Source organism: Passer montanus, unplaced genomic scaffold (assembly GCF_014805655.1).
Source record: "Passer montanus isolate IOZ18808 unplaced genomic scaffold, ASM1480565v1 scaffold54, whole genome shotgun sequence".
Taxonomy (NCBI): domain Eukaryota; kingdom Metazoa; phylum Chordata; class Aves; order Passeriformes; family Passeridae; genus Passer; species Passer montanus.
In genome coordinates, this window is record NW_024370374.1 from 7,458,930 (window position 1) to 7,482,990 (window position 24,061).

At 41.6% G+C, this 24,061-nt stretch overlaps 1 protein-coding gene across 1 annotated transcript in view; it reads right to left on the reverse strand.

Annotated features, from left to right (window-relative positions):
• SHANK2 (SH3 and multiple ankyrin repeat domains 2) overlaps positions 1–6,870 on the reverse strand; it is a 256,574-nt gene extending 249,704 nt beyond the window's left edge. Inside the window, exon 1 of the mRNA XM_039725073.1 lies at positions 6,837–6,870. The gene's annotated coding sequence lies outside the window, so the exon portion shown is untranslated. The remainder of the gene's footprint in view (positions 1–6,836) is intronic.
• Positions 6,871–24,061: the final 17,191 nt, after the last annotated feature.

The following is a 24,061-nucleotide window of genomic DNA, read 5'->3' on the forward strand; positions in this document are numbered from 1 at the left end:
TGGTCTTGTTTGTCCCTAAAACACAGCTGAGGCACAAGCACCAAACGTCTTGTCCAAGGCCAGGTTTCAGAGCAAGGTTTCAAATCCAGGGGTCACTGACTCCTAGTCAAGATAAGACCAATCTATTTTTATATAAACACTCATTTGCACAATAGCAGCCCTGTTGCCTGCAGGGAGAAGCCCTCCAGACTGCTGCTGTGAGGCCAGCTACAACCTACCTGTGGGAATATCTGGCATACAGAGTGGGCATTGTCACAGGCTGAGTAATGCCATGAACCAGACTGTGAGAAAAGTTTGTTGGGAGAGGAACAGTGATTGCTAGAAAGAGGTATTTAGTCATTAACTCTGAAGGAAAACTATTGAGGAAAGGGATTTCTGTGTAAAACCTGCCAGAGCTTCCAACACTTGGATTCTGTGGTTTTATTCAGGATTATACATATCAGCTCAAGAACCAGCTTGATGAGGTACTACATTAAAATGCTGGAGAAGATCAAGCATTTTATTTTCTAATTATAATAATATTTAAACAAAAATGCACTTCAGACAGAGCTGAAGGTGGGTGGTTGAGTCCCAGCACACCATGCATTTCACACCTCCCCCTAGTTGGGCAGAAAAGGTCATGCAGAGGAAATTTTGAATTGAAGACAACTTCCAAAGGGAAATTTGCAATTTGATGGGTTCAAGCTCCCTCTGCACTCCAACTTTAAAGCTGGCAGTAACCAGCATTGCCTCCCAAAAAGCAAGCCCCTCCTCCTTCTCACCCCAGAGCACTCCACCCTTGTTCCCAGACTGCTTTAACATGAACAGTGAAGCAAAACAAAGCACTGATCCAGGTCAAACTCCAGCTCTTTTTTTTTTTTTGGTTTGGGAGGTTAGTTTCCAAACCCATCATGCCTCTGAACTGGATCACTATGCAAATGTTTGCAGAAGCAGCAGGAGAAAGATGGCACAGGGCCAGAAGTGAACTGCTAGGACTTGAAAAGGGCAGAACCACTTCATCCAAAGTCAGCATTAATGTTTGCCAGCATGGAGTGGCTCAGACACACCACTGCCTGAGTGACAGGAAAGAGATGTCCACAAACAGAGCCACCTGATTAACCCCAATGGAAATGTTATCAGCACCCAAATTCCACAACTCCAACCAGGGCACAGACACAAAACCCAGCCAGGCAAAGGCAAAACCTGAAAGAAAACATCTACAAGAAGAAAGACAGAACATGCACAAGGAGTGCTAAACAATCCACAGCAAAACCTCAGGGGAGACGAGGCACTTGGAGCTCCCTTGTACTCCCAGCTCCACCAGACAGGAACAACTTCCCTAATTACAGCTTTATTCCCCATTCAGCAGTCCCTCACTTAAATTCACTTCCTGGTGATAATGTATTTTTGATCTTTCTGTTAAATAACTGAAACACCCAGATAAATATTTTAGAAGATGAGTGCTGACACAAATACTACAGTACCAGAATGACAAGCAAAAATTTCTCCTGTACTTTTCTCTGAAGCTGTTGTTTCTCAGTGGCATCTCATGCTTCCAAGATGAATTATTGATTGGAAATCAATATTCAAAATCAATGGTCATATCCATTGGTTCCCATCAGCGCCACCAGGAGATTGTTTTCACTGCCCTGTTAAAAAGCAGATTTAAGCAGCCCTTGATTTCTTTGCTGGGTGGTCAGCACAATTGTCAAAATATTTTGCAAAAGGGCTCAAGAATGAGACTTCACCCCACCTTTTATTTTTTAAGGAAACAAAGAAGAAAATTCTGTGCAGAAATTGTCAAATCTGTCACTTATTTCTGAGTTCTCTTGTTCGTGCCTATTTGCACAGACTTGTTAAGAAGCTACTAAGTCCCATTAACTTTTGGTATTTAGAGTCTTAAAATGCTAACACCATATGATTAAAGTGGGTGTGTAAGCAGGTAATTTTTTTATTTCGGTATTTTTAAAAACAGATACTTCATTATCTCTGCTGCACACACAGAATCTACACAAGCAGCCTATTTCTGCAAATACAGGGTAGTTTTGAGTTTCTTTCGTTACCAAGCAGCTTTAGAAGATAAATTTCTCCTTTGTTCTATGTCTCTTCTTAGCATTTATTTTCCCTGTAAACTACTCAGCTGGTCACGGTATCTCCATGGAAAGGCTGAAGTTCACCCAGGCAGATGTAAAGAGACATTTTGGGCAAGGATAGGTATTAAGAATCCAGGAGACAAGCAACTTCTGCTGAATGAGGAAGACTGGAAGACAGGCAGAGAAGCAGATGTAGAAAAAGCTTTTGAATGCCTAAAGTGGAATTTCAACATAAACATTGGAAGTAGGATTTCAACATGAGAAAAAAGAACCTGCTGGCAGGAAGAAGAACAAGGTGTAAAGACTTAGGACAGGGTGAAGCAGTAAAATTAGTTAGAATGGATAAAAAAATGATTCAAACATATTAATAGGGGAAACATAGCAAGTATTTATAAATGTTAACCAGCACAGGGAAGTTTGCAGTAAAGGCCAACTCCCAGTGGCAATATAAGTTCTTAAGTGGCTTCTTTTAAGCCCCCGCAAGGTTTCCAGAACAATTCTGGCTGACCTTTAAATAAAGGTCCTTCTTCCAGACAAGGAATTAGGCCCAGTCCCATGAGCCCCACAGAGCTACCTTCCAGGCTCTGTTCATTTCTACAGTTGCTTTTAGCATGGCCTCTAGTTTTCACATTTATTAGAACTTCTGCTTTCCAACAGATAGACAACACGGCTCCTAAGATATTCTTTAAATTTTCCTTGCAGCGGAAACTGTGGTTTACTTATGGCAAAATAATAATCACTTTGAAGTATTTAATATGATCTTTACAGGAATTGCATGCACTTAGTTGTAAAAGGAAGATTCAGTTTGAAACTTCACCTGTTCATTGATCCAGAATTCAAAACCATTTTAAACAGATGACAAACAGAAAAAAAAAAAAGCAGCTAAAGAAGTAGCAGCTACATAACTATTCCAAATAGGGTGGAAGTGGAAAACAACAAAACATTTTAGGAAATGCACCAATCACACTGTCCCAGATACATGACTTGCACCCAAAAAGTGCAATGTCTTCTTGGACTCAACATTATATTCATAAACATGGAAAAGTTCATCCAGCTTAATCCAGTTCTGGATCCAGAAAGGCATTTCTTTATAACATGACAGCTTTTACATGAAATATTCCAAAGAAATTCCTTACTGTGAAGGTGGGGAGGCACTAGTTGCCCAGAGCAGCTATGGGTGCCCCATCCTGGAAGTTTTCTATGACAAAAGAAGCTGCAGATGCACTGACTGAAAGAAAAAAATCCCCTTTACTTATCCAACCAAGAATGCTACAATGTGAGTAGATACAACATGTTCTTGAAGTAACACTGGAGTACTACACCACTTCAATTTTTAATAGTCACTGTCTGTTTCTAAGAAAATAGATTAAATGGTCATTTTAGAGTGCCCACCAAATTTTTTTACCATATAGGGCAAGGCATTTTATTTTCCAGCCTTTCTGCTCCCAGCCTCTGCTTGCACTTAGCTATGTAAATATCAAAAAGATTATGATAGGTTGGAAGGGAAAGGACATAAGAGAATTTAAAAAGATTTACAACAGGAATAAAAAAAAAATCAAAAAAATCAAAGCTTGTTGAACATATTTACCTCAATTTCACATCCCTGATGGACAAAGCAGCTTTGTTGCTTGTTAATTTGCATTTGATGTTTATCAACCTCTTTCCTCTTTACCCACAGAACATTTTTTTTTCTGATAATTTAAATACAAACAGAATAAAATGTTAACAGAGAAGCACTGCTGGTGTCTTGTTATGTAGATTAGATCAAGCCCTGACTGTAGATAAAGCAGATTTCCTCTCCTCCTTATACACAGGATAGCATTTAGAGCTTGCTGTGGAGTTTAACCTGAATTTTCCTCAGATGTGATCCTGGTGGGGACAACTATGTCATTTGATTTGCTGTGTTGACAGAAATAGACTCATTGTTTGCTTTAGTTTAATCAATGGAATAACATGCCAGTTAAAAAAAAAAGCTTCAAACAGACATTCTGTTTTTCTTATAAAAGGATGAGTTATCTTAGGTTGACAGCAGGCACAACAAATAAAATCAATTACCCTTTCTCCTTGTGTATGCTGGGGTTCTTTTCTCGTTTAATTTCAACGAATTCACTTCTATTTCAACTCAGCAGGAAACACGCGTTGAGGCTTGCAAGTGTCTGCAGGTGGGATCTGGGGGCACAAAGCTCAGACTCTCTGGGCCAGTCCCCTGCCAAAGAGCCTGTAGGGGGGGGTTTTCCCTGACCTCCATGCCAGCTTTATTTCTTTCCTTAATCCAGGGGGAAGCAACAAACAAATGGTGACCCAGAAAGGGCTGAGGAGGAGCCGGGCAGGTGAGCAGCCCTTGGTTTAGCCAAACTCCAGTGCAAGCACAGCCACGTGCCCTGTCCTCACCATCCCTCTGTCCATCTATGTGTCTGCAGCAAATATTCCTGCTTCCCAGGGACAGATGGTCTCCAGGCTTCTCTTAATTGCAGAAAAACTTGCCTGACTTTTTCCTTTTTCAGAGGTAATTTTGAAAAAGGAGCTCTGCTGACCTTAGCTGCATCTTCCCCAGCTATTTTCCAACCCAAGCTAAGCATATTTTGGGCTTTAATTTATACTCCAGCCTGTGCTCATGGCACAACCAAGGACATTCTTTAGAGTTGTGCAGGTGAAGGATGGTGATGACAGAGTGGAGAAAATATTTGCAGGCTTGGAAAGGTTAAATGATCTGCCAAACTGACCCAGGCAGCACAGTGACTCCGTAGAATAACTGAGAAATAAATAATTTTCTTGACCTTTGAGATTTTTATTCAATTCATTATACAGATAAGAAACTCATTTTTACCAAATTATAGCCAGCCAAAAATTAGGCAATCATCCAAATTAAATTGATTAAAAGAGCCAGTTTCCTCATTGACTATCAAGGTTTAATTATTACCTTCAGTAAACAGCTCAAGAAATCATCTTGGGCAAGAAGAAAACAGAATGAGACCCGTGTTTGTGACCATTAAGCATAAGAAGCAAAACAAAAAATAGAAGGAATGTTATTGTGAAAATACAAATTCATTCTTCCAGCATTTGCTATTTAAATGCCAGGTTTAGTTTGGAATTTAATATTAAAAATAAATAGCATGCTAAATCACCCTGGGTTATCTGCTCACAATATCTTTAATTTAGAGGCAGCTTAGGATAACAACAAGGCTGTTTTTCTGAAGTAGCCCCCTCTGAATGCAGAATCAAAATAAAATCTGCCTCCCTGAACACAACCTGGATTCTTTGCTGTGCCTTAGAGAATCACCATGTCATTTGGGCCACAGAGGTCTCTGGAGAGGTCTTTATTTCAACCTCTTGACCAGAGCAGGTCCAGCAAGATCTGCTTGGGCTGTCCATGCTTTTATCCAGGCCTGCCTGGAAAATCTCCCTGAAGCCAGCCCTTCCCCAGGCTTACCTGTCCCTCTCCTTGCAGGACAATACTTCAGCTCCCTTTTTCTTGGTGGCCCTTCACAGAACCTGCTCCATATTTTTCCATATGTTTTTCCATATCTTTCCTGTACTGTGGTGGGTCCAAAACTGGACACAAGGTGCAAGATGTGGTCTGAAGAGTGCCAAGTCACAGCTGGCACTATAACTTTTCTCCAGCTGGTGGCTGTGCAACTTAGTTTATAATGGAGATTCAAGCAAACTTCAGCATCACCTACATTTCTGGACTCATTTATACCCCTTTACTGTGATTTCTTACAAAGTGTACTTTCTGTCTGTGTAGGTCTCTAATTCAGTCCCAGGTAAGTAAGGCCTCAAATGAGACTGTTGGAGAACCAGAAATACTTTAAACAGATTTATTTCTAATTGACTAGATTTCATGTTGATTGTACTCCTGGAAGTCCTGATTAAGTGAATTCATTACCATTTATAATTTCTTGACAGCACACTTTGGAGATTCCAGCCATGGAAATTATCACAGTCTAATCAAGATATGCAAACTGAATATAAAAGCACTTACAAAAAAAACCCCAACTTGATTGAATCAGGATAGAAAATAATCCTAATAAGAAAACCAGCATCACTGGCACTCCAGGCATACTACTATCAGTTTCTACCATGGAGAAAGTACTTAGGAAAAGATTTTATTCAATGTTGCAAAGGAGCAGCTGCTGAGAGAGGATTTGACAGAACCTTTGTGAAGGACACCCACATGTGACCATAACTTCCTAGGAATGACAAGCAGCGATGCCCAGGAACACTGTGCTTGGAAGGGCTCCTGGGTTTCTATAAACCTGGGGGCTGGGGTGACCCTGTAAGAGACACCCCTCACCTTGCTGCCCCAGTGCCTCCAGGTGGGCTGCTGGTGGGAACAACTGTGATGCAAAGCTCATTTTCTGATGCTACTGCTGCCAGAGGTACCTGTGTCTGCACCTGGTCAGAGGGGAGGAAGAGCATCCAGGCAGCTCTGTTATGCAGCTCAGTAGAGAGGGCAATAATGAAGCCCATCATGTGAACCAAACCCTTCAGGACACACCCATCAAGGAGATTTACAAAACCCTCTTCTCTGCTTTGCCATTTGCAGGAATGAAGGAGGCAGAGCTGGCATGAGAAAATCCCTTTTCAGCATTCACATAAAACTAGAAATACTTTGTTCCACACTTTTAAAGAAAAGAAGCATTTAAAAATATTTTCTATTAGGTTTTGTGTCTGCTTAATGTTCTCCCACAGCTTTTATGTAGCCTCCCTCACAGCTGGTTTTGCGTGTTTTTTTTTCACACTTGCCATCACTAGCTGCCTTACCTCAAAAGTTTTCTGCAGCTCTTAATAAATCCAAACTTCTCTTGTTTTTTCAGTCACGCATGGAGTGACCACTTCTGCATATCAGCTGAATTTTCTTACATGCTTCCTAAAGGAGAAGAGTGACTTTTCCACAGGCAGATAATGACAGGACAAGGAGGAATGGTTTTAAACTGAAAGACAGGCAATTTAGATCAGGAAGAAATTCTTTACTCAGGAGCTGGTGAGGCCCTGGCACAGGGTGCCCAGAGAAGCTGTGGCTGCCCCTAGAAGCCTGGAAGTGTTCAAGGCCAGGCTGGACAGAGCTTGGAGCATCCTGGGATAGTGGAAGGTATCCCTGCAAACTTGAACATTTCAGCCAATAGAACACAGTTATTCCCATCAACTCAACAGACTGTCAGACATAACACTTAAAATCCAAATTTGCACACCTGTTTCTGCACCTCTCTTTAGATTGATGTGCTTATCTTTGATAGTGGCCCTACCACAGAAGCAAACAGTCAATCATTAAATGCCCTGATAAGCTAGAAGTTCATTAGGCTGAGCTTTGAGGCACACACATTTTTAACTCTTTCTCCTTTTTCCATTTTTACATACAACTGATCCAAATTCTACTGCTCCATGTCACCACACACTTTACAGCAACCCACTTGACATATTTTACATAATTTTTGTATTTTCATTCTCCTACCAGTGCTCATCCAAAGGCACTGTAAGGACTCCTTGATCTGTGTTCATAAATGCACATTGACACAGACACCTGCAGCTGCCAGTGCAAGAAAAGGCACCTTCAGTTCCACTTATCACAGAGAAAATGAGTTTTTTAGTTTTCAGATCATACAGAAGCATCATGCTTCACCAAAGGAAACCTAAGTTTCAATCAGTGTCCTTTTTGTTCCAGTTTTCTGATCTGTGAGTTTCATGTTTCAATTTATTTTGTAATGATTGAAATGGAAGACAAGAAAGTGATGTTACTTCAAGAAATTGTTCTGCACAAGAAGTTCTAAGTCATCTCCAGAGTGCTACCAAAACTTTTTGGACTGTGTTTTGAAAGGTCAGAGAAAAGCAAAGATAAAGACATTTATACTAAATGTAGGGACTAGAAGTCTTTATTGATAGGAAACTCTGAAAATGCATCATTTAGGTAAGGTAAAGAGATAAAAGAAAAATGATTGTGCTGTATCACAAGAGGCTCAAGTCCATCAGTTCTCACCTAACTGTACAAAATCTAAGAAATTCTTCACCCAGTCCTAACATCAGCTGCAAATTTGCAGGGACCTCATTAATAAATTGCTCCTATATAAAAACAGGGGGGTGTTATGTCTAACACAAGAAGTATGATAACTTCATCTATCTGCTAGTTCATATTTCAGGTGCTTTGGGGAGGAAAAGCATAAAAGTCAATAAGACCTTTCAGCCATCTTCACTCCAGGCTGCAGTTCAACTGCAAATTCCTCTGCTCTGAGATCATTTTTGTAAGCCACCCACCACCATAAAGCAGAAGGAGGAACAGTTTCCTTTCTGGAGATCAAGAAGGTTTTGGAAGCATTTTTGACCACTTTTTTGTTGAAAAACTCACCTTTGCAGCACCCAGCATGACCCACGGGTGAGGTCCTGGGCTGTAACTGTACCTTTGCCCACCTGACACAAGTAATTCAAACATTTTGTCTTCAAAACCAGTTTGGCACACTTACCTGTCAAAACAGGTGACGGCAACAGTGACAAGATGATCATCAGTATCTAGTTCTCTTTCATCTCAGATTCCTAAACAAAACACAAAAAGATATAAAGACTTATAGCTGAAAAAAAATTAAGTCACCCAATAGCCACCCTATTTAAATGTTATAAAGCAGAAATGCTCAAGGAGATTTTTTTTTTTCCCACAAAGGAGATTTTGATAGGAAAAGGAGAGAGGAATTTTACTACATTGCAAATTCCCAAAGTATTCCTCATACTGTAATATAAATATTATGCATAGCTTTGCAAGGGCAGAGCCTGCCATGGCTTCACTCACTCCAGAGTGCTTCTGGCTCATGAAGTCAGCACTGAGATAAAAATAGACTCTTCAGGTTATTAAGAAAGACATTTCAGGCTAGATCTGACAAAAGGTGAAAGGTACTGCTCTGCTGTTCCCCACAAACATCTTCCTTGATTTAAGTCTTGCCAAAGCTCTGAGCATCCCAGGAATGTGCATCTGCTGAGCAGCCCAAGTACGAGCAGCAAAATGGTTGGGTTTGCCTCTCCAAGTCCACCTGAGATCCTGCAATTCAGGTCTGCTGTCTGCAGACCCCCAGGGGGATTCCCCAAATCAGCAAACATGTGCTGAGCATCCCAGTCCAGCTCTGGGCACAGCATGCATCCAGACATCCATGTCCAGCTGTGCTCCCAAGCGTGTATGACTGCCTTCATTGATGGTTAGAAGCTCATGCTGAACAAAATTCTTTCCTGTTATGTATTTTCCTATTTTTACAGATCTAAATGGAAGGGGAAATCCAGGTATTTCCATTGCAAAAAGTTTTACTAACTCTACTTTTTGTTGTACTCTGCTGCATGGTTCTCCATCAGGAAATACTGCTGAATTATTATACTTTGAGTGTATTTAAGCCTGTTCTTTATTTTAAATATAGACTTTGACAGATTTCACTAAAAACAAACATTCCTATCCAAAATGTTCTGAGTAGGAAGAAAATACTTGCATATCTGTCTCCAGCACCTGTGTGATTCTGCTCTTTCAGCAGCAACAAAAGAAACTATTAAAGGACATTTCCCACACTGAACTACTGTATTTTGTACCAGTGTCAACTGCATTTGAGATTAAGCCTGGTAGGTTTTGCATTTTTAGGATGAGAGATAAAAATGTGATTTCCATAACTACTGGGGCTATAGGAAAGGTAGGTAAAAAGTTCAGCAGCTGTTTCTCACAAGGCAAAAACACAGCAAGGAAAGAAGTCAGCAGGTTGAAAAAATAACCAACAAAATAAACTGACCTAACCGGTTTCTTAATCTGAGATGGGATAAACGGCTTCTACTTTTGAACTCTCTTTTATGCACACCAGGTTTCAGTTTCTAAATGGATACAGAGAGAGGAAGAATAACCTGGGATTGCATATGTCAGAGAGTAAACTTTCCAAAACTGCTCTCAAATCAGCTCAACATATTCCAAGACCAGGCTTTGTTGCCTTTAGGAAAGATTTACTTCTGGTCAGACTGAATAAAGGTAAGAGCACAGCAATGGCTTGCACTGGATTGTGGAAGAGAGGGGAATGCACAAGCTGGTTCTGTGTGGAGGCCAAACTCTTCTTGGCCAAACCCAGCAGCACGGTTCCACTTTGCATTTTGGATGTTGACTTGTTTTTCACTGTGCTGTCCAGAGCTAACCCTAAGGATAAGCAAATCAACTTGTAAACCCATGGCTTGCCAAGGGATGGGAAAAGCTCTTTAAACGAGAGTATTTATATACTGCAAATGCACAGGAGAACAAAAATAAATTGTGCCAATCCTGACTTTTTAATGAGACTGGATATGTTACACAGCAGAGAAAGGCACTGACACTGAAAGAGTGAGCAACTGTCCTCTCTGCTATTTCTACAGTAGGATTCCCTTAATACCCACTGATAAACAAAAACTAAGTCCCCTCCCAGATCCTGCTTTTCCCTCTCCTCAAGCACAGGATCAGAAACTTCTCTTTGTCTCAGAGCCTCCAATGCATCCCTAAATAAATCTGCACTGTGAAAACCTCAGTTACTGCACATCCCCAGCACTTCCCCCTGCAGGAGGTTTCCCTTCCAGACATCACTTCCATGTGTGGCCAGGCAAGAGAGCAGGGCCATGCACAGGCTCATCCCCCTGGAAAAACACCAACCATGACAGGCAAGGTGCTTTTCCCTCTGCAGGAGCTCCAGTGGGGGTCTCTCATGCACCTAACCACCCACTTCCAACATGTTTGTAGGAATGTAACACCTTCAGGGATTTCTGATCCTTTAAAAGGTGGCTGAAGTTGAGCAGCAAATTTCAGAGCCATTGGAAAGTGGAAGGAGATTGATAAGGAAGGGAGGAAAGGAAAGCAGCCACACAAACCATTTTCCTGATCAAATCCATCTCCAAAATGCCAGGGTGACTCCAAGCCACCCAAATGGTGCAGTTGGTGATTTCCACCCAGCTCAGTGCTGAGCAGTGAAGGGATGTGACATTTTGCAGAGTACACTGTAGCAGTGGTGACTTGGTTCAGGGAGCAGCAGAGTTGCAGCCATGCAGTATTTATAGGCCTTCTCCTCAGCTCCTTCTCCCTGCTCTTTCCCCCCCCGCCCTGGGCAAATCAGCCGGGATGTTGCCTCTGAAGGCCAGCTGCTGCCACTGCTGGAGGAAAGCCCTTGCTGTACCACTGTGCTGCAGAGGGAACACTCCCAAAAGGTCTGACACAGGACAAACCTTCCCCCAGGTCTGGCAAAATGAGAGAACATTCAAAGAATTGCGTGGCATTTTTTAGCAAGCAGAATGAAATCGTCAAGATTTTACCATTCCTTTTTTCACAGTTCAAAGAATTTCCAAGTAGGAAGGTAACCTTGTTTGGGGGTGTTTCTCTAGGCCCAGGTGCACACCTAGGAAAGTAAAAGTTACTAACCAAAAATAAATTCAACTACAAGCATGCATTTCTTCTGACTCATACAAACAAGTCCACATAATCATACAACCCTATCAGCAATCTCAAGTGAGTATTTCTGTCCAACTTCTTAATTCTCTTCCAGTACCAGAGAATTCCCAGGTTCTGTTTCTGAACTGGCTCCCAGCTGACCAGCCAGCTATCCGCACAGATGCGTGCACAGCCACAGAGAAACAGCCATCCCTGTCAATTTACGAGGATGGCACAGAAAAGGGCTACACTGAAACACTCAAAAATTAAGCACTTGGGAGCATTCAGTGAGAGGATGAGCACGCCTAAATGAATACAACTTCAAATGACACACTTCATTCATTTAACCCTGACTTTTCTGAACACAAACACTCACAGCATCCTGTTCTCTCTGTTGTCAGGTACACAAAAATGTCATCCACCTTGAGGACCCTTTTAGTGGCACATAGGCTCATGTTTTTTCCTAGCAGCCTCTAAAATCAAAGGTAATTTATACCTGATGTCTAGGAACGTGAATACCAGTAGAGTTCATTTGACTACAGAACACTTGACACGACTCATTTTAGTTAAGAGCCTGCTAAAGCAGGCCAGTTATGCTGCATGGAAGTCCTGGCTGCTGCTTTAACAGAAAACCCATGTAATTTATAGGGAGCTGAAGGCACTTGGCACTGTCAGGCTGCAGGCAGTCCATTAGTTTAGCAATTTTCAGAGACTCCCGGATGTCTTTAGCGCTAATAGACCCCAAACACACGCACACACCAAATTCTCCACTTTCCCCCCAAGTTAAATTGAGAGCTCACATTGAGGGAAGCACTAAGACCAAGGTTTGTGTCTCCAGCACATGATGGATTCAAATCCTGCCTGGGAGAGATGTAATAACTAAACCTGACTTGATTCCAGCTCAGCAAAGAAGAAGGCAACAAGCTGAAAAATGAGTGCAGCAAGGAAGAGCTACCTGAGATTTTGGGAGGCCACTCTCAGCTAATCTGCTATTATGTAAAGCCAGTGCAAACAAAACCTGGTCACGAGGTGCAAATGTGAACAGAATCAGGAAAACTGTTCAAGGAGGTGGAAAAATAGTTATTTTCTTCATCAGGAGACACCATATTTGGGCACATATTTAAAATTCTGAATAGAATTCCACATGGACTTTTTCAGAACTAAATATGAAGTCTACAGCTGCTCAAACACTTGCTGGAATGAACTCACATATTTGTATCTCTCTTTGGTGTTTTTTCTACGCTCCACTAATCTTTTTTTTCCTCAGCAGCCTAAACATAATGGCCTATATGCTTGTATAGTGTGTGGCAGCAAAAATGATCTTCAGAAATACCAGATGCTTTGTGCCTTTAGATTATTCACTGTTTATGGCAGCAAGTTCATGCTAGCAGCAAAAAACTAAATACCAAAATGTAATTTCTGTCAAAATCCCAACAATATAAATATGCACTGCTAACTTCATATATCTTAAAGAGAAAGAACCTCCCAGACATTACTTCTTTGAAGGCACTTAAAGCCACAACGAGAATAATAATAATAATAAAGAATAATATAATATATAATCTATATAAAGAATAATATAATATATAAATAATATATATTATATTATATATATAATATATAATATAATAATATATAATATAATATATAAAGAATAATATAATATAACATGTAAAGAATAATATAATTCCAGATAGGTCTAGCATCAGATCCTGCATTTTGGCTGAGTGATCAGAGTGGGTTAAAAATAATTTCCAATATGGAAAGAAAAATCCCTCCTTCCTATGCTTATCTAAACATAACATGGCAATATATTTAAAGTAGTATGGACTACAGCAAATTATCAGCAATCAGTGATGAAAGAAAAATGTGCCTTCAGTTCATGGCTCATAATTATTTCATTTCCCAAATACTGCAAAAATCCCTGATAACTGCTAAATAATAGAAGCTCTCCAAAGAGCCAGAAGGTGCTCACCTTGGATGTAATTTTTCATGTAGCTCTGCCCAATTCAATGAATTCAATCCTAAATTTTGCAGTGAACATTTTCTCATCTTTTGTTCTATGAGATAGTGAAGAATTTTGAAACTCAGATACACAGGAAAATGAAACTCAGATACACCGGAAAACTTGTACCAATTTCCTACCTACCCTGAAACTGGATGCTGAGCCTTAGCTCAAAGGAAAACTGTTGATTGTATGTATCAAAAAAAGGCAGGCTGGTGGTTTTTTAGACTTCAGCACCTTCCAAGGGTTATAAATGTTAACAGCTGATAACCAAAAAGAAAAAAATTCATTCACTTCCACAAAGTGAATGAAATCCACAGGTTCTGATTACCTAAAAGGGAGAAACAGCCTGAATTCAACCCCAGTAGCAGAATTCTGTGTTTGCTGTGTTTTTAGCAGTCCAGATGGCTCTGTTTTATTTACATGTCCCATCTAAACAATCACTGCTGCATTGTGGCAACACTTGTCACTGTTGTGACAACAGGAGGGAGATCTCTCCCCTCAGTTATAAATCACACATCACTGAGGGCAGCTGCAGCCTCCGCTTCTTTATCATCCCTTCAAGACAGGAATTTCAGTGAAAGATGGGAATCTATTAACTTTGCTGGCTGAGCTATGCTAAGTGGAGAGAGATGAGAGATGGAGTAACAAAAGGGAGAGAGCCCAGCATCGTGACTGACCTGTGCAAGGACAGCCCTGGTGTCCTGCTCACAAATGAATTATTCAGCTACCAGGTCTTGCCTGCAACTCCACTGAAACACACAGGTCAACCCAGCCCCATCCTGTTCAGTTTCTTGGCAACACATTCGGGTTGGTGAAAGTGGACAGGATTGTTAGTTTTGGGGGTATTGGGTTAAAAAACTGTTTATATCATGAGATGTACTTAAGTGAAAGAGGAATGCAAGCTAAAGTGCAATATATTGCAATTCAAAATGCAATATTTGGAATAATTTTCAAATAAGTACATCAATCTCTCCAGGAAGATTTAACTGTTTTTACAAAAACTACTATGGCAGTAATCTCAATAATAAAGAAAACATCTGTGGTAATCTAAAATTTGGTGAAGGTCTGGCAAGGAAACCACCATGTACAAAACAAGCCACAAAGGTTACAAGCTGCAGCCGTGCAATCTCAAGAAATTAATCAGGCCTAATTAAACTGATGGTGCATGGGTTCTCCACGGAGAAAATTACAAGCAAAACAAGTAAGAAAAGGGAGAACCACAAGCATCTTAAAAATTGTGTGGGTTACTTGTCAAAATACAGGTTGGTCAGTTTCTCCCAGATCTACAAGATCTGGACATAGACCCCTTTATCCAGTCCAAGTTGAGATAGGATTCTCTTCTTTCCCTCAGGAGCACAGATAGCAAGAACCAAGGTTCAAGAAAACTGGAAGCACAACAAATGGAAGAATATAAAGAGTTCCACAACTTAGAAATTTGTAAGCATTTTGGACAGCCACATGCAAGCAATGCATTAAAATAACAATCTTGGTTTAAAACAACCAGGTATAAATGCTGAGTCTCCTTAACAACCCAGGGAAGCCAGTGTTCCCAGGCAAATACATTCCCGATAAAGGGATGGGAGAAAAAAGAATAAAACTGACAGATGTACACAAATCTCAATGGAGAGCTCAAGCTGGACCAATAAAACCCATGCAAATCAAGCACATTATGCAACACTTATTTACTTTTGCTGAAAACACACTGAAATGCTCATTACAGGAGAATTACAGCTGGAAAAGAAACCCCCAAGCAGGCAGCTCCTGGCACTTGATGTAAAGGACACTTAACTCCAGCTGTCTCCAGTGGAGCAGCCATGAGACACGGCTGTGTCACACTGACTGCCCCTCACTGCACATCATCCCCCTGGGAGTGTCACCCATGCTGCTGTGACATCCCAAGTGCCACGAGGGGAGTTTGGCACCAGTTTGTCAGCCCTGCCCTGAGGCTCTCTGTTGTACTGGCTCTGGGTGCTGAATTGAAGGTCTGCATCCCCACTCACTGTATCAATGTAATTTAAGGTCTTCCATTTGCACAAACTTGGCACTGCCTAAAGTACACAAAGTGTAAACACAATTAAACCACATACATTTTTTTCTCACTTTCAAACATGGGTCACTCTGTCTTTAGTCATGTGTTTCTTCTATTCACTTTGTTCCCTGCCCTGATACAGGTTAGTCAGTCCTGCCCTTGTGACTTAGCTTTGTTATCCACAAAGTTGTTTGTGTACCCACGCATAAAAACTATGAAATAATATAATACTAAGGAAATTGATGCCCCAAAAGTAAGTATTAATGTCATACACACACATAAAAAGACACTCTGCTATTACAGAGCAGCTATACAAACATGGAGATTGCTGTATGGAGACCTGACCTTCCATGAAAAAATAAATGTTAATACACCACTAAGCAATACATGGCCATGCAGCCTGCTAACTGAATTCAAATACTCAATATACATGGGGTAGCAGCAGCCTCTGAGTGACCATTACCTTGAGAAACAGAGGGTTTTTTTATTCAAATGAAACCTCAGAGAGAAACAGCCCTTTCCTTCCTCACCCAGAAAAGACAAGCTGTGTGTGTTTGTCGGGAACAAAGCAAAACTAATGTGCACCATGTCACCGTGACCTGAGACACAGTTACAAGGTGCACCACAGAAAAAAAAGAAAGTCCCTGCAACTTCAAAGAGCACAATTGTGTGTGTGAAATATAAAAACAGTCATTTGCTAAAAGATTAATAAGGCTTCCATTAAGCAATTCTTTAACCTCCAGGTGACAGAGAATGCTTTCCTGGTTATATGAAAGAAAGAACAGCAGGGAGCACAGAATAGCTGCAAAAGCCATTATTGGCAATAATCCAGAGTAAGACCTGAGCAGCTGGACCATCCTGAGCTATCCTGGGGGATTCCCAGGAGTGAACTTCCTCCCACAAACAGCTCTGGGTCCAGTTTCTTACAGGGAAGGAACCAGGAGCGGTCTGTGGAGCTGCAGCAAATAGCAAAACTTAACATCGCTCTCTGAGCATTTCCAGCTCAACTTTCAACAAGGTTTGTGAGAAATCTGAAGGGAGGAGAGAAGCTGGCAACAGGGAGGAGCAGGAGAGAGATGACTGGGGAAGGAAAAGGCAATTTGAATAGGAAGTTGATTAACACGCAGCGACACATGAAGTGAATTGGGCAAAACCAATTCCAAACACACAGCACTGGAAATGGAGCTGATTATTCCCAATTCAGAAAGACAGTGTTGTGCAAGGGTCAGTTTTCCATGCTACATTCACAGGAATAGCTGGGGTATTGGGGAAGCAATAAAGAACAAAGACATTAAGTCATGATATAAATATGTGAAACTCAGGCCCTAGCCCTACTCTTTTCCTGTCTGGACAGCAGAGTGGTGTGAGTGGCTGCATCTCCAAAGCACCACAACTCCTACCAGCCATATCCTTATATTTTTCCTATTGGCATCCGGAACACGATGGCATTACCAGCCCCAGACAAACTGGAAGATCCTTCAGAGGACAAATCACAGGAGCACCTGCTTAGCATACTGCTAAACACAACAGGAAGCAACCTGAAACAAGTGCCATCACTTAGTGCAAACAGGATCAGCCTGTTAATAGCCTATTAGCAGCACAATTAGCAAATTGGATATTCCTGCTCATTAGCCATTGTTCTATTTGCAAACAATGTTTTGAACAGATTAGAACACAACCTTATCAGTAGAAATCCCACCTGAGATGCAATATTTTCAATTAAGAGCTTACCAAGTTTCCCCATAATGCACTGGGGTTAATTTTTGGACTTGCTAGAAGCTCAGAAAACCTGGCATCAAGATTTCACAGCATATATCACAGCTGAGATGGCCACAATATACTGAGCATCACCATACAATTTCAGAAGGCTTTAAGCATCCACCCATCCAGAGTAACATCCCATCACTTCAGAAGGCTTCAGGCACGGGCCCATGCTGTTCCTTAGCCCAGCCTTTTATCCCCTCGTGCTGATGCACTGCACCTGTGTGCCCTCTGCTCCCTTTGGGGGTTGGTCAGTGCCCCTGGGCACTCCATGGCTCACTGCTGTGAGTGCTGCTCGCAGCTGTGCCACCGGGCATGAGCCACAGCCCAGCCCCACTCCCAACCACCACAAACTGTGTGCCTACAATCAAGACATCATTTCATAGAGAGAAAATTTTAAAAAAAAATAAATTTCATCGATTTCTATTTTCCCCAAATAAAACCCAGTTCCTAAGAGCCTTCCAACGCCATTTGTGCTGGCAGTACTTTGTTGCCAGCTTTGCTGAGGTTTTGGTTTGTTTTTGTTTTTTTTTTCCCCACAGTGAGCAGAGAAGAGCAAGGCTGAGGAGGACACACTCCCAGTTCAGCAGCACTCGTGTGGAGAGGTCTGGGCTTACCCAAGTCCTGCTCAGAGAGCAGCAGTGGGAATCTCTTTGTGTTGTCCCAAGAGGACTCTTACCCTTACTAAAAGCTTTGTCTTTGTAGTCACATTCTCCAAAGCCCTCACAGTACAACATCCACCATGCAAAAATGTCCTTTATCCATTCTAAACCAAATTTTAGCCCCAAATTTCAACTACAGATACCAGCTTACATCTCTCATGGTGCAGAGCTCAATGAACAATGGTTCCCAACTTAATCCACCGCCTTCATGATATTGCAGCATATTTGCCCTATTGGGAAAGTCTTTCCTTAAGCATGCTTAAACATTGGAGGTACTCATCCAATATAGACTTTAAAAAATAAAAAAACAGAACAATTTTCATTCATATTGACTGCACTTTATAAACTGCTCTATAAACAGCAGGTCACGTGGGTTGGGGTTTTTGCCTTGGGACAAAGTGCATGTCAATGCTGTGGATGTGACAAACTTAAGCCTAACTTAAATATTTTTTGTCATAATAAAATTTATCGTAAATACTTACTGAGACATTACAATAGAATAGACTGTTAACAAAAAAAAAAAAGGAAAAAAAGAAAAATTTTAAAAAGCCAGATTTCAAACTGAAAAGCTAAAACTACCAGGTAGGTAAAGCAGGTTTTTAATTTTAAAAAGAGACAGAAGTAATTTTCAAAGCAGAAGTTGACAGACTGGAGAGAAGCTGAAATACTGAACAGCAATTTCATAAACAATTCAGCTGTAGCCAAGTGCTAAGAGAGCTAGGAAGGAAACAAATAAAAACAGGAATTGCAGCAACATTGTGGAGCAAGGCTTGGGTTAATGATTACACTGATATGGAGTATAAATTATGATAAGTTTTTATTTAGATTACACTTCACAGGACCATTTCACACTTCCAGCTGACCAGTAAGGAAATATTGATATCTGATGATCTTAGTAGGATATTATTTTCAGTTTAAGTTAAAAATTATAGACTCTTAATATCAATAAATATCAATTAACTAATATACTACTGCACATGTCATTTTGTACTACACAATATTCTGCCACTCTGAATAGAAGTCACAAGCATGAGCAAACTGTTCCCAAAAAATTCAACATGCATTTTTTCCTAAACAGGTATTACTGAGAGACAAACTGCTGCATTCAGCATAATTTGCACGGTATTTTGTCCCATCTGGTTCAGCAAGTAAGGAAGCTTTGCACAAAAAGAGAGCAATACATCATTTGATGAGTTTAATTTCATGAAGTTTTGTACCTTCTTAGTCAATCTGAAGTCTCATGGGAGGAGAGTTTCAGAGTCGTCCTCAAAGTTTTAGCCCAGCTTTGTTGACAAAAGAGAAAGTCATATCAAACAGGTGGATTACCACAGGAGAGAAAATTTCAAGGAAATGTTTAAGTTTTGAGTTAAACTTTGAAAAAGTCTCCTTTTTCTCTTTTGTGCTTTGAAACATAAGAAGGTATTTATTTCAGGAACTCATTAAAAATTAAGATCACGTCCTCTATAGAAGGGGAAGTGCAAAAGCCACCAGTCACCAACACTGTGATACACAAACATTTGGGATTAAAAATCCAATGCCCTGGAAAACAAAGAAACAGAGCCCCATGATCCATCTCCATGGGATATCAGGCACTGCACAGACATCACAGAGCAGTGTGGGAAACATCACTCTCCTCAGGAGAAAAACAGGGAATTCTGTGTTATTGGGATATCATAGGAAGGGAACAGAAAAAAGAAGAAGAAGAGAAAAGCAAAATACTGCCTTGGACTGCTTTCTTGTGGTATGAATCTTTGAGGGACCTTGACATATTTTCTTCCATGTGGCATTTAAGGGCAGCTCTCTGCATTAACACTTGCAGTTTTGAAGTCTGAATATTGGCATAAATAACCAACTTCAGCACAGCTGCTGACACCAGCTGAGGACCTCTGAGTAGAGAAAATAAACACTTTTGTTTCTCAAATGTTTTCCCTGGGTTCTGAAGTATAAAAATTTGACTTGGCTTTATCCTGCACATTCAGTTTAATTGACTGACAAGCAAAGTGGCATTCACAGTGACACACTTTTCAGACCTGACTATACAAGTGCAAAGGCCAGAGGAAAAAGAGCAGAATTTGCCAGAAGTTAAGCTGCTCCATGATAACATTTTCAAATATTCATTTAGGGTGATCTTTGCTATCAGGTAAACACTGTGCTGATGGCAAAGTGGTGCACGTTTGCCCTCTATAACACATGAAAAATGGTGAGCTCAGTTCAGTTTTGCAGAAAACGGGAAAACCAGCACCCACAAGTGTGAGACAAGTCTTGTGGGGTGAAAGGCCAGGAGGGATTTGCACTGTTGATTCTGAAATGGATTTCCCCCCTGTGAGAAGCCTCTGTGCCCCTGTGACCTCACCTCTGTACACACGATTGGAGCGGTTCCGAAGGCATCCACAAGGACAAGCCTGCTCCTCTGTCCTGGTGGGATAGTTCCAATGGGGAGAGAACGGATCCAAGGGGATGGAACAGGGCTGGAAGCAAAAAGCAGGGAAAGCATTACATTTCTGTGAGCTGCTGACTTCCCAAGCAGCTTTCAGGCCCATTTCAGAGAGATGATGGCAAGAAGAACATCTCCATTCCTTCCCTCAGGAACCCACAGCTGGCACATCCTGCTTGTCCTAATAGGAATTACATCCTTATAACCTACAGCAGACAGGAAGACAAGCCTGCCTACCAAAAAAACTGCCATGCCACTTGAAACTTTTCATCTTTTCCAGGTCTGACCCAAAGAGGGTAACAAAGGGTAGGTGAGCAGCAGCAGTAGGAATGGATATCATCTGGCTTATGTTTTCCAGGCTGTAGCATGCTTCAGAAAACCCTATCCCAGCATTTCCTGGAGAAGACAGAAATTGTCCGGTCCACTGCGCTGATGGCAGCATCATTAAAGTAATGCACAGAAACAAAACTCACAGCAATGTGCTACACCCAGTCCTGTCCTAGGAGAATGTTGTCTAATTGGATAGAGATCATCTCAGGAGCCAGGTTGTTTTCATACAGCCAGGGTCCTTTAGAGTGTGCTCCAGAATCTGCTGTCAGGAGCAGCGGCCACAGACATCAACACACGCCAGGCTGAATTAAGGGGCCAAACTGCTGAGCTTGCTCCAGCACTGCCATGCTCTGGGGGGCTCTCAGAGGAAAGCAGCTGGCCTGAAAGGCCTGCTGGAAGATTTCCACAGGCCACTCACCTGCTGGGTTCAAATTTACTCTCTCTGGAAGTATCTAAGCTGTAAGGATGTGCCCTGGGGATAACCCAGAGGCTGGCAAGTGGCACAGGTTTTAATACATTTCATTGTCAATCAGATCTGGGGAGGAGGTGACCAGTAGGGGCAGCTGTCCCATTCTTCCCCATCTGCAGCGTGGGAGTGGGAAACACTCAGGTGGGAATGTTCTGTGGTGGAGAAACTCAGTGCACTGGATTTTGATGAACTGAAAAACACCCACACGTGTGACAGTAAAACATTTGAAAATAGAGATGGAAAAGTGTTGGTACACATCAATTTTAATAAAAATGTGTCTTAACCAAAACTCAGCATGGTTCCCAGTGACTCTGCCTATTCACATCACTCTCTCTTTGCCTGGAAAAGCTGCTTTCAAAATATATGAGGAACATCAACATAATTCACTACCAGACTACTACACATCACAGTTTCTGCCATCAGCCCTCATTTAATATTGGTTTCATGGGATCTGTGCTCAGGCTTTTCTCATCACTAAAGCTTCTCCTTGTACCCAGAAAAGTCTTATTTCAAATTCTTTCATTGTGTGCCTTGTTTAATTGAAGATTCTGGTTAAAAATTTTGTTGGAGCTGGCATATAAACACACCATCAGTGACACCTCAAGTTGCCAAGACATAGATCCATCTTTCTTAGTAAAAAATTCTGAGACAAGACTTTTAAAATATTCCCCGGGATGGGGAGAATCTTTTACACCTAAGGCAACATCAGAGATTTTCAAGGGCAAAACTGACTAACTGTGACTTTTACAGCTTAATGAAGAAAGAGAGCACCAGTTCAATCAGAAATGCAGGAAGCCAAAAGGTTGTATTTGGAGTAAAGCTAAATTTGGGAAAGCATTTTATGTTTGTTAAATGTTTGGGAAACAGGGACATCAGTTTTCCACTAGAAGCAGAGATTCTTTTACCAGCAGGATTAAATATGTGGCGGTTTAAGGACTTTTTCTAACACCTGTTGCCTTTTCCACTGCAAACGCTTTATCCCTGTTTATGAATAACTCTTGGTCATTTCTCTCCATCTCTACTTCTCTTTTTCTTTAATATCTGCCCTCTTCCTTCCTTCTCCCCTACATTTTTCCCTCAGTTCTCTGGCTGGGCTTCTTTCCAGCTGCTACCACCAGCTATGAGAAATGATGCAGGAACAGATCTCCCTACCAGACACAGCAATGTGAATGTATCATCTTCAGATTCAAACTATTCAAGATGCACTATTCAAGTCTCTTCTCACATCCACAGGTAAAATTCACTACAGTGGAATGGTTGGATGATTTGAAATATTTATATTGAAGCGATAATGCAAATTAAAGGAGAAATATCTTGATAAAACATCAGATTAAAGACTGGTGAATGTATTCTCTGTTACACTCTGGTGACTGAACCTTATATTTAAACTTTAAGATGCTGGTTTCACAGCTTCGGAGTTTAACTAACTGCTTTTCTGAGGTTCACTTTCAAAATTTACTCAGACAGAGTAAACATCCTCTGTTTGTAATTGACAGGATGTTAGTCCCAGAAGTGTATTTCCAGCTGCATCTCATTACAATTCTCTCATGTTGTCACTGCTGATATTTCTTCAGTAAAGTTTAATTAAACAAAAGCACTCGTGCACTGTGAGTGAAATTGCAGTGATGAGCTGGTGTACGAGGTGAAGTGTAATGGTGCTACCAAAACCCAGATCAGTGATATTTAGAATCCAAATATAGGACTTTAAGGGCTCCATTTCTGACAGCGAGTCTGGTCAGTCCCACCCTTTTTCTGGGCACAGCCAGCCTGGCCAGTTGCACTCTGTTTTGGAGAGGAGCGAGCTCAGCACGTGGGAGGGAGCTGTGCCTTTTGGCCCTGGGGATGGAGCAGAGCCACTGGCTATTTTACTGAACTGTGGAGGCAGTCACAGCCTCTGATGCCTGTGAGGTGGTGCTGGCACAACGCTGACTGCACAGCTCAGCACCCCCTCATTAAGCATCCCATTGCTCAACCATGCACGGCCACCAAGATCCTCCTGGGTGTCCTGAACACAATGCACATTCCTCACATGCTACAGCAGCACAGTCCATGCTCAGGAGTGAACACGGGTGCACTGCCCTCTCCTGCTTCTTCTCATCACAGTGTCCTAACTGGTTTCTAAAAAAATTGTTTGTTTGGGTTGTTTTTTTTCTAAGTGGGAGATCATACACCTTTGATTTTTAACACAAAAGCAGTGTTGAGTGTGAAATATATCTGAGGCATCAGACAGCTGCTTGCGTCCTAGCTAGAAACCAAAATGCTCTTTAAAATATCACAGGAACTTCAAGCTGATCCACAGTTTGCCATACATTTTATCTTGCTATTTAGATACTTTTTTTTTTTTTTGTATCAACAGAACTGCTGCACACAGTTTTCCCCTCCTTCCTGAAAGAAGGGGCATGTTCAAGCTGCTCCACTGAATGGCAGTGGCACTTTCTGTTTGCTCCCAAGGGATTTCGTGTAACACATCCAGGTGTAACACATCCATCAGCACACGGGGTTTGCAGCACTGCTGTTAATCCTGTTTCCAAAGCTTTTCCAGAGAGCCCTTACACGCTCTGGCATCTGATCCAGGGTAACCCTGCGCTGGCTCCCGGACTCACCGACTTGAAGGCAGCTTATTAAAACAAGCCCCGAGTTCTGGGCAAGCCATGCATAGCAAAGGCGCATTCCAGGCCCTGGGTTTTTAACGGGAATTCAGCCTCATCTGCTCATCCTTAAATGTGCAGCGACTCCTCCGTCAAACGCGCGCACTCAGCCTCCCTGAGACGGCAGTGACAGGCACCTCCGCAGCCGCGCCACATCCCGGGAATTCTCATTCCCAGCGTCTCTGACATCAGGCAAAAGCACGCTCCTGTAAACTGCTGGCAAAGCGCCCGTGCCGTATCCCGGGCTGCTGATTGCT